Here is an 11,925-nt window from a genome sequence, read left to right on the forward strand (position 1 = left end):
AGAGTTGCTTCTTGGTATGTGAAACACTGAACTGCGGCAGATGCAAGGCTCGCCTGGTCGCATGTTTTGTGGGCTCCGTAAATTCTATTCCACCTGCAAGTAACATCTTGCACAGCTTATTTCGTCACAAGGAAACCTGCATAGCGGCCCTTGCCAGGAGCACCGGCTGCCCAAAGGGATTCAGATCTCGCCCAATGAACACCCTGCTTCAACTTCTGGAACATTGCCTGCACAGAACAGCCTTCCTCTTGCAAAGCTCATCTCCATAGCCCAATTGCCCCCGCCTGCAATCTGGAAAGCTGTTTGTAACATTAGGCATTGGGGGGGTGGGGTGGGGGGAGAGAGGCAAACCACTAAACGCGGCAGAAAGGGTAGGAAGGCCCTTTATCCCTTGTTAGAGGCAAGACCACCAACCAAAGCGGCTAAGTTGCCAAACCCTTGCTCCTCTCAAGGGCTGACGGAGGCCCTGCCCACTTCCCTAACTGCAAGATCTTCTCCTTCCATGAAAACAATCTTGTGGCAGGGAGTGACTCACCCGCAGTGTGTCCAACGGTTTTATTTAGACACCGCAATAACTAGTTCTGCATTTTAGAGGGCGGGGGGAGTTTTGTGGGTAGTGGCAGCAGGGACGTCTTGTGGGTGGTGTTCAAAGCGGAATCGTTTCTGCGAGAAAATCAGGCCCGTTTGAACGTTTGTCCAAGCCTGAGCTACGAAGTCCTCCTGGGGTGGCTGCTCCATCCAGAGGGTCGCTTTGACTTCCTTTCGTTTCCCCTTTTCACATCTAGATTAGGAACTCAATCACTCAATTTGCATGGGACACTTTGGGAAGCGAGTGTCCCAAATTATTCTCTTAGCTCTCAAACCGGTTGCAAGCAACTGATTCATTTTGCTGTTGCAGCCCTGTTTAGGGGAGCGTTTAATGTTTGATGGATTATTGTATTTTAATATTTTGTTGGAAGCCACGCAGGGTGGCTTGGGAAGCCCAGCCAGAAGGGCAGGGTATAAATAAATTATCATCATCATCATCATCATCATCATCATCATCATCATTATCATCATCATTATTCCACCTACCAACACTTGCCTCCGCACAGGACATAATGCCAAGAGATCCATCTTCTTTACTTTATTGATTCTTAAGTAAAATGCAAAATCAAGAATAGAACAAAATCACAGAAAACAGGTATAAGTCAAAAGAGGGAGAGGGTCCAGAAGGGGTTATTGTGTTGCTGTTTTTATTTTGATTATGTATTTTGTGATTTTATATTTTGATTTCATTCTGTGAACTGCCCTGACACCTCTGGGTATAGGGCAGTATATAAATTCCAATAATAATAATAATAATAATACTGTTACATCATGCCACCCCAATTTCTGAGTGGCGAGAGACTCCGGGAGTTTCAGGGCCTGGTTTCCTTGGAATGAGTGTCAGTGGAGATAGTGGTGTCTTTAGGATATATGGTTTTATTTCTACATCTCTACAACCTGAGCATAGGACGGAGGGGCTCACAGCATCAACACCCCAACAGATCTTGCTTCTGCTTCAGTCGCAGCTTTGGATCCAGTACAGAGCAAACAGGTCTCTGTGTCTCCAGCTTCCAGCCTGCTTTTCCAGCTCGGCTCACATTCACCGCACTGGCTGTTGCTCTCCTCCCTAGCAGCTAAATGGGTTGGGTGGGTGGGGGAGACCCAGGCACAGGCTTGGAGGGCACCATCACTTGGCTGCATCTCTTGCAACCTGCTCATTCTTTTGGGATGCTGGTGAGGACACTTAAGTGGCCAGCTAAGGCCACTGTCTTCCTAAGAAAGTTCAGCAAATCTCTACAGATTCGAACCTTCCCTGCGTACAGGACCCTGGGATTTGGAAGGCACTCAGGGCATCATCCAAACTGACCCCACAAACCCACAACAATACATTTCAGCCTTTGGGTGTAGTAGAGAATATAATTCTATAAAATTGAAAACATCATTAACATGGATAAGCCCTTATTATCGGGGGGGGGGGGTGAGTTGCATTTCCAGCAAAGCTTAATTTCTGAAGCTTTGCATGTGTCCCTATTTTATTGTATTATCCACAACCATTTGTGGGTGGCGGGGAGACTGATTGTGTTCTGCATTATTAACGTAAACAATAAAACCACACTAAGACAGAAGGAAATTTGTCCTTATTTTTTTGACCTCCAGAGGTTCTAAGTTTATACGGTCATTTTTTTCTAGCAGGGCTGATTTTCAGGCCTTCATGTGTCAGTAAGAAATATCTTCTCCGGTGAGACCCATTTCCCAGTGGATAAATGCTGCCAGGCTAAAATTAGCAGCTGGGGGAGCTTTCTACACCCCTCCTTCCTGCACCTGGCCACCTGGCTCCCCTGGCTCTTCCCAGCTCCACCTACCTCTCAGAGCTTTTACAGGTGAGCCAAGTCAGGTGTGCCACTCGCTTGGCTGAGCAGCCCAGTCCTGCAGGATGAGGGAGCCTTTACTGGGGGCGGTGAGGCCGATGAGATCCCAACAAGAGAGTGGCGTGGGTGGAGAGAGAGATACCAACCCTGTCATTAGGCAGAGAGGATGGCCACATAGGTAGAGAGAGAGAGAGCGACAAAAACAGCCTCTGGGTCTTCACCCACGGAAAAGATTGCCAAGGGAGATTTGGAGCTGGTGGGGCTCCAGGTGCCTCATTTTCCACCTCCTGGTTGCCAGCGCTCTCTCTTTTTTTTACTTGTTCTGCTCCTGCACTTTTAGCAGCAGGATTAAGCGGGTGAATTCCCTGTGCTTGGAAAAGCTGCACCAGTTCCTTTCCCGTCTGCCATTCTGCTGGTAAAAGGTCCAGGAGCAGCTAAACAATTTGGCAGCTTCGTGAAATGACACGTGAATTAGATGGTCACAAGAGCTGAGAGGGGATGGTCCCCACTCTCATTGCCCAGATGGGAAGAGATATTAAGTAGTTAAGAGGAGGGGGCTGAAAGGGAAGGCATTTTGGGGGTAAGGGGAGAAGGCTGAAACAGGCAGAAACCAACAGGTGCAGTCCCCTCACTACCATTACAGGCAGATCTCAACAGAAAGAAGCTACATTAGAAAGCACAGGAGCTATGCCTGGGTGCATAGATCAGATCAGAAGCCTTTTTGGGTTTAATATGCTCATTCCAGAGTAATTTCCAGGAGTAGTCAAAGTGTTGCCCTCCAGAAATTCTTGCCCTAAAACTCCCTTCATTCCTGACCACAGGTTCCACACTTGTGGTATAAAAAGGTAAAGGGACCCCTGACCATTTGGTCCAGTCGTGGCCGACTCTGGGATTGTGGCGCTCATCTCGCTTTATTGGCCGGGGGAGCCCGGTGTACAGTTTCCGGGTCATGTGGCCAGCATGACTAAGCCGCTTCTGGCAAACCAGAGCAGCGCACGGAAACGCCGTTTACCTTCCCGCTGGAGTGGTACCTATTTATCTACTTGCACTTTGACATGCTTTCGAACTGCTAGGTGGGCAGGAGCTGGGACCGAGCAACGGGAGCTCACCCCGTCGCGGGGATTCGAACCGCTGACCTTCTGATCAGCAAGTCCTAGGCTCTGTGGTTTAACCCACAGCACCACTAAAGCAGGCCATGAAAATGATACTCTTTCCCTGTTTGCCTGTTCCCAGCATCTATTATCGAGAGGTAGACTGCCTTTGAATATGGAGGTTCTGTTTGGTTAACAAGAATGCAAAAGCTTGTTTCCAACTGTTTTTACTTCATTGTTGATTTTTTTTAAAAAAATATTTTAAATAGTTGTTGTTAACTGGTTTTTTATTATCATTTCTCTTCGTAAATTCACGTTGAGATGTTGTGTCTTCGTTTTTACAATCAAGCAACGTATAAATTTCTTGAAATAAACAAACTTCCCTATGAAGAGTCCTGTGTCCTTTTCCCAAATGCAGCTCACCCGTTGCTTATCCTCGGAATGTGGAGAACCGTAGTGACAAATTCAGGGTCCCTTCATGACAGTCGCTGCCATGCCCCCCTCGCAGACACACCCCCTTCTAAGATTACACAACCGTCTAAGATTACACAACCATCTTATTATACAATAATAATAATTTGGGATGCATTGCAACAACCCTGCGTGTTGCCTTTCTGCTAGATCTGCTGTTTTTCTGTGCACGCGGATGGAGAAATGATTTGGAGTGCTCCAAGATCTTCTTCCGGAGTGATTTAAGTTGTGTCCTGCTTCAGGCTCCATTGTCCGCAACAGAACTAATGGACACCCTTCTGTTGAAACTGAAGTGTCTTGTATTTGCAGTGTTCCTAAATGCTTAGCTTTGGAGCAGACCGAACAGCGTTCTTCCTGGACACCTTCTCCAGAGTCTATCCTCTAGGAGTCTATCCTCTGTGGATAACTCACCTCGGTTCTGAAATAAAAAATTAAGGTCTCCTATATATAATAAATGTTCATGGATTTGCCAGGCAAACACGTACATAAATGTATGGGCCACATGTCTGAGGCAGCACAGGAGGGCAGTCCTGGAGCCATTTTGGCTCCCAAACTGACCAAATGTTTTCTCTGCAAGGTCAAAGGAAAATGGAAAAGCCTCCGAATTGTCTTTTCATTCACAAAACCTGTCTTAAGGGTATATCTGTGTATGAATAGGGTGAGCCTGTGACCTGGCTCAGGAACTAAGTATTTGTCACTACAAAAGACTGGCCAGGCTCCCCAGGGTATCCAATCAAGTAAACATGAACAGGTAACCTGCCAGACAGGAGATAAACAACAACAGGAGATAAACAATGCACTCAGATTTCTGTTGTAGACCACTCTTTCTGTGATGTAGGTATGATGTGTCTAGGGGTGGTCTTGGAATCCAGGGCGGGCAATCTAAAATGTCTATATAAGGGCGGGCACACCTGGGTTCTGGGTCCTCCTCCTTTCCTGCGTGAGAGGGGAACACCCTGTCGCAACAGTTCAATAAAAATCAGGCTTACTGGTTGGCCTCTGTTCTTTTCTCCGACTGATGGAGAACCTACAAAGAACTCTACAAGGGATCTTGTGTCCCCCATGAGGGAATAAGGACAGATTTCCATTTATTACAGTTCACTCAGATGGGCTCCTCTCAGCACAAAGGGTGAGGAGACAGACGTCTCAGGGGTTGAAAAGCTCCTCTTTTTTCCTGCAATGGGTCTTTGACTTCCTGTGACCCTGGACAGCCACACCGCTCCTCAAGAGGAACATGGATGTTGGAGGCAGCAATGCTTCTGAATACCAGTTTCTGGAAACCACAGGACGGGAAAGGGCTCTTGTGCTCAGGTTCTGTTTGCAGGTTTCCCATGATGGAGGAATCTGGCCAGCCACTGTGAGAACAGGATGCTGGACTAGATGGGCCACTGGCCGGATCCAGCAGACTCTTACAACCTTCATCTGTTCGCAGGCAGAGAAAAGGGAGAACCAGCATAGGCCAGACGGCCACCGCTCCATCCAGCTTGCGACAGGCGCAAGGGGAGGGGAAAGCAAACACACAACTTTCCTATTGCACATGCCGTACAGGGCACAACAGCAGGAAGCAGAGTGTGGCAATTGCAAATGACATTCGCATTTCAGATGGGCAGAGATGAGTCCCAGAGCCCTGACTGCTGCCTTCTAGGGGCCAGCTCCTTCCTCACTGCCACTGCTAAGCTGGCTGGCTTGAATTGGGTGCTTCTCATCAACTGGGGAAATAAAGGCAGCCTTCTAAGCAGGCATGACGTGCCAATGGTGCCAAGAGTGGGGCGGGCAGAGAGGGGGCAGAGAGAGAGAAGTTTGCAAGGAAGGAGGCACCAAGGGAGATGGAAGCAGCAGCTTGTAACTGCCTGGCAAAGATGCCCGTTAAAACACGGGCATTGTTGTTAAACAAAAGGCTTGGGCGAGGCTGGGAGGTGCCCTGGGGAGATGCCACAAGCTGCCTCTTTCCCAGAGGTCAGGGAGCTTTTGTCCCTCTCTCGTAACACACTCTTATAACTCAGGCACATCCAATAAAATGGAAGGTTAGAACGTTCAGGGAAATCCTTCTCCATGCGACGCATCATTAAACTGTGGAACTCCCTCCCACAAGATGCACAAAGAAAGGTTGTACATTTGGGACTGGTTTGTTTAGAGGAAAGCGGAGGAAGAGCAGGCATGATAGACGTTTATAAAATGATGCCTGGCCTGGAGACAGTGGGCAGATAAAAGTTTTTCTCCTCTCGTATTTTTCCCCCACACAGTGCACAGTTAAACTATGGAACTCACTTCCTCAGGAGGCAGAGGTGGCCACCAGCTTGGATGGCTTTAAAAGAAGATTAGACAAATTCATGGAGGAGGGGGCTAGCAAAGCCTAGTAGTCACTGGGGCTCTGCTCTTCCTCCACAGTTAGAAGCTTCTGAATACCAGTTGCTAGAAGCCTCAGGTAGGGAGACAGCTCTTGTCCTCAGGTCCTGCTTGTGGGTTTCCCACAGGTATTAAGAACTTCCTTTTGTCTTTCCTGAGGCTTCTGCCCAATTAATGTGCTTGGATGGCCCCTGATTTACAAGAGAGGGAAACCTCTCTCCAGGCCAGGGATGGAGAACCTTTGTCATGTGTGCGTGCAGAAGCGAGGCCCTGTGACCAGGACTGGGGCCTTCCAAAATTTGTTCTGAAAAGGCAAGGCGCGGCCTCACAGGTGAGGCCAATTGGTAACTCACAGCACCTGGTGGCAAGAGCTGGGAAGGGATATAAGGTCAGCATTTCCCTTTAGCTCTTTGCCACAGCAACACGTTCCCTGCCTGGCTGCATTTGGTTCCTTGACTCCTTACTCCACGGACCCTTGACTCGTGACTCCTGGCTTCCTGACTCCTGGCTTCTGGACCCCCCTTCCTGCTCCCACCCCGCCATCTTGCCCCTAGTCCTGACATCCCCTGCTGGGACTTCGATCACCCGTGAACCGGACCGTGACAACCTTTCCCTTCTGGTCAGCAGGAGCCTTCCAGGGGCCACCACCGAGGAGGCTACGTTCCAGCAAAGAACAGGGGAGTTAGACCCATAGCAACTTCAAAGGAGGAATAAGGGTCTTGTACAAACTGGCACTTCAGCTGTGAAGTGACACTTCACCCGTCCCCTTCGCCATTCACCTTCTGCCTTGCCAACTTTCCAGCTTAGGCAAGATTTTGAGCTGTCTGAGTGAGATCCTTTTCTGCCGCTGTTTTCAATCTGATGTTCTTGTTTTTCATTCGCACTTATTCTTAGTTGCTTGCTGTTGTTTTTAATCATGATTTATTTATTTTTAAAAATTGTTTTGCAATGCTGGCGTTTATACAATTGCTGTTAGCAGCCTTGGGCCTCCGCAGCATGGAGAAGAGTGAAGGTAAAAAAAAATCTGACTTTGCGAAGAAATAAAGCAGGCGGGGTCCTTTGCAAAGGAAGGGTCTTATTTTCACCCACAGCCTTTGCTGTCCTTTGAGCTATTTTGGTTCCCATTTCACAGGCGGATAACTGAGGCTGAGAAAAGACGCTCAAGGCCTTCATATAGAATCACAGAATTGCAGGAATCACAGCTCAAGAAACCCCTGGCAGGTGACGCCCAAACCTCTGCTGGAAAGGAGAGCCCACCATCTTCTGAGGTGTTACAGAACCTGTGGCAGCGAAGGGGACCTGACTGCCACCAAACCACAGCAGTTTTCAGTTTAGGAACTAAATTGTGGCTTCTCACCATGAGAATTCTCTGAGCTGGAGAGGGTTGGGTCAAGCGAAGGGGCCCTGAGTGTTGAGGAGCAAATTCAAAGCTGCGCTTTCTCTTCCTCTCCTCTGGCTGCCCTTTGTCCAAGCTCTCTGGCCGGAGCCTTCGCCACTTCCCAAGGAAAACACACACACAAACTCAGCAGGGCTTGTATTCCAGGCCTGCATTCCTCCCCTGCTGCTCAAAGCCAGATGCCTGCAGGAATCTATGCCAGACCCCAGCCTTCGCTCCCCATAAACTGAACTCGGCCTCCCTCCTCCCGGCTGCTGCCTTCCACCCCTCTCTTCCAATAGGGAAGGAGTTGTAAATAACAATCTTATTTCAAAGCCCTGGCAGAGCTAAAAAAAAAGATCTTCCCCTGCTCCGGGGTTGAGAGAGCAAGTTGCTAGCGGAGGTTTGGATTACTGTGAGGGAAAGAGAAGGATGGAATCTCGTAGCGGGTGAAGCTTTTCCAGGCACAACGGGGGAAGCCTCTCCCCTGGCTTAACATTAGTTAAAAAGGCGGAGGGGTCTGAGCCAGAAAAAGAGGTGGCAACCGTGTATTGTGACAGAACACAGGAAGTACTGCTTTATGGGACGTGTCATTTAACTTATTTATTTATAAAATGATTTGTATACCACTATATCATTTAAAAAAATATATCGAAGTGGTTAATGGGAATAAAAACCTTTGGAACTCACCGCCACAAGATGTGGCTTAGGTTTGATTGGGCAGATTCAAGGAGGGGAGAGTCTTCCAAAGCCTATTAGCCGACGGGAGCCTCCACTTCCTGGTGCAATATACCTTAGAGTCTTACATTCCTGGCGGCAAACAGGAGGGGGGGGTGGTCCCTTCCGTTCTCTGCTTTGTAAGCTCTTTGGTTGACGTTGGGAGGGAGCAGGCAGTGGCGTAGCGTGGGTTGTCGGCACCCGGGGCAAGGCAAGTAATTTGCGCCCCCTAACCCTGGATTTGCGCCCCCTAACCCTATCCCTAACCCTAACCCCCAGATGTTGCGCCCGGTGCGGCCGGCACCCCCTGCACCCCCCACGCTACGCCACTGGGAGCAGGGCAATTTGCTCTGTGAGGATGGGAACTCTGCACGTGCTCAGAACTTCTCCAAATACCAGCGGGCCTGAAGCCTCCACGCAGCTCTGGACAGCTGGGAGCTGCAATTGGGCTGGAGCCGACCTGAGGAAGAGCAGAATTCGAGAACTGCTGAGTTACAGCCACCCAGCATCCAGGCCTTTGCGAGGAAGCAAGCGGGGGACAGGGAGAGAGCAGCTCACATGCTCTGCCCTTCTCCAAAAATCTTGTGCCTGGATGAGTCACTGCCGAGAGAGCCTGATCTCTCACACACAAGAACGGCGCTTGGGTGGGGCTGCGGTTCAGCAGAGGAAAAATGGATGCCAGATGTCCTGGCCGGAGGCCAAGGCTCCCTCCCCTTCCCCACAGCTGGGGTCCATCTTGAAGCGCCCCGCTGGCTGGCTGTCGGATCAGCGCAAAGAAATGGAAGTGAGGGGAGGACTTGGGCTCTAACTCCACCATCCCTGGATTTTAGGGGTTGTTGGGTTTTCTTTTTACACTCTCTCTCACACACATTGAACTTCCCTCAACAGCCCTATCAAAGAACTCTGGACCCAGGCCCAGATTCCAGAAGCAGCCACAGAATTTATTGCAGCAAGTTGTTAAAAAACGAGAGAAGGGAATTGTTGATCCAGCCGTGCCCCGGCCCTCCCCCACCCCCAAAATATTTGCTGCTGCTGCTCTCTCCCCCCCCGCCCCGCCCTCCACCACCCCATAATTTTCCATTCCCTCCCCCACCAGAGGATAATTTCGCAGCAAGCCAACAAACAAAACAGGAACATAAAATTACGCAGTTTCGCTTGCTCTTAGCCCCAAGTCCACATCTCTTATTTTTGTTATTAGAATATGTGTGGTTCATACAGAAAGATGCTTTTAAAAAAAACAAACCTAGAGGAAATGTGTTTTAGAAAACAAACAAACCCAAAACTTGTTTCTATGGCAGCCGAAAAGCAACAAGATTAAATGAGGTGGCGAGGACATCCGGTTCAGATCTCATCTCTGATATGAGCTAACTTGGGTGGTTTTTTGGAGCCCGTTCTCTCTCTGCACCTCAGTCTTTCCATCTGCAAAATGGGCATGGCGATTGCAGAGGATTGGGAGGGCTCTGATTGACAAGGGTCAAATGCTGTGTTGTCAGTGGCTCTGTCAGGATAGGGTTTGGGTGCAGATGCCCCACTAAGCGGAACGAGAAACCCCACCCCTCAAAAATGTAGCAAGGCTGACATGCCACATTTTGACTTCTGAAAGTCATCTTAAGGGGGAGGGGCTCTCCTAAAATCACTACGCCCAGCCTTTAATTACCTAACTGTGCCACTACTGTATGTTGTATAATTAAATAGCCCAAATCTACCTTCAAATCTGGAACTGCAGAAATGCAGCTCTCAGGTCTGCAGGGAAAATTAAACCCAGAGCAATTTTAAACTTTATTGATTACACTTCTAGCCAGCCCTTCCTTCCTCCCCAGGGAATGGAAACCGGGATAGCATGTTTTCTTTGGCGGGGTGGGCTAAGGTGCGGGGATTGGGGGACTCATCTGACGCAGGACAGTTCACAATGGGTGGTGGCGGCAGCCTTCCAACTTTGGGGAAAGAGGCACTCTTTATATGCTCATGAACTCTTGCCCAGTCCTTCCTTAGTTAGGCAAGCATGTCAAAAGCCAGGCAGTGGCCTGAAGCACAGCAAGAAAGGCAGTGTGGCACAGTGGATAGCCATCTCATCCGCCTTCCCAATTCATGCGTTTAACTCTGTGCCCACACCCACATCCTTGCGAGGTAGACCCTTCTGCGCTAGCAGGCGATGGAATGAGTTCCCCGATGCCTCAACAGCCCCCAGCTGCATGCTAAGGGGCCAGGAAGTGGCCCCACTGAGGGCATTGGGGGTGGACAGCAGGCACCACTGCCCTCCTCGAAAAGGGGTCCCAATCTGGCCACGGAGCTCCATTCCAGGGCCCTTCTGGCTTCCTCCTTCCTCCCACCGTTGCATTTGGCCCTGAACGATAAATACCGAGCCGCTTGCGGCCAGGCCCCACCCGCCTAGCAGGATACGTGCATGATTCACTCTTCCTGAGGGCCCCCAAGAAGCCAGATGGAGGCGATTAACTTAAACCCTTTCCCTACCCTGAACAAGCCAGAAGAGCAAATGGCTAAGCACATTCAGGAGGGACCAAGTTGCGGAAGAGGTAGCCAGGGGGACAGAGGAAGTCAGGTGGGGAGGGGGCAGAGGGCAGGAGGTTGCCAGAGGTGGCTTTGTGGCCCAAGGCTCAGATGTGATGTCTCTGCCTAGGATGGGTGTGAACCCAGAGAGGACTGCCCTCCTGGAGCAGCAGAAGCGAATTCATGTCCTCCATTTCTTTTATTTGTTTACTGTGTTTCTGTTCCAGCTTTTTCTCAAGGTGGCCTGCACAGTTCTCCTCCTCCCCAGTCTATCCTCACAACAACCCTGTGAAGTAGGTTTGGCCGAGACTGAGCTCAAGGTCACACAGTGAGTTTTGTGATGGCCAAGAGGGGATTTGAACCCTGCTCTCTCCCAGTCCCGGGTCTGGCTGGAAACCATAATCCAGTTTTTGGACTACAGCTCCCATCATCCCTGCTGGTCCTGCTAGGTCGGGATGATGGGAGTTGGAGTTGAAAAGCTGCTGGAAACCCTGTTCTAACCCAACAACTGCCCAGGCAGATGGTGCCCCGGGGGGGCTCTTAAGTGTGACTGTGGCAGCTTTGAGGGCTTTGCTGTCCCTGAATGTTGTGGCCTCAATGAGCCTTTGTAGCCAACAGTGCAGTTTTAAAGCCACGAACTGGGAGGGCGGACGAGATTTGATGCTACAGAATGGCAGAATTCCAAGGGGAATTTCTCTGGGCCAAGGCACGAACCAGTTCGGCTGCCAAGACTTTGCCCCCGTTGAGTTTCAGGAGAGTAAAAGCCAAGCCCTCAGAGGCATGGGGGCCAAATTGAATTCAAAACACTGAAAACACCAGGAGGGCCCCTTGCCTGCATAGAATCAGAGAGTTGGGTCATCTAGTCCATGCCTGCAATGCAGGAATAGTAGTTAAAGAATCCCTGACACATGACCATCCAATCTCCACTTTAAAATCCCCAGTGAAGTCCACCACCTTCAAGAACACACTTGATAGTTTTGTGCCAGCCTAAATGGCTACCGAGTCCCTGGTGCAAAAAGCC

This window comes from Podarcis cretensis (genome assembly GCF_951804945.1).
Source record: "Podarcis cretensis genome assembly, chromosome: 16".
Lineage (NCBI taxonomy): Eukaryota > Metazoa > Chordata > Lepidosauria > Squamata > Lacertidae > Podarcis > Podarcis cretensis.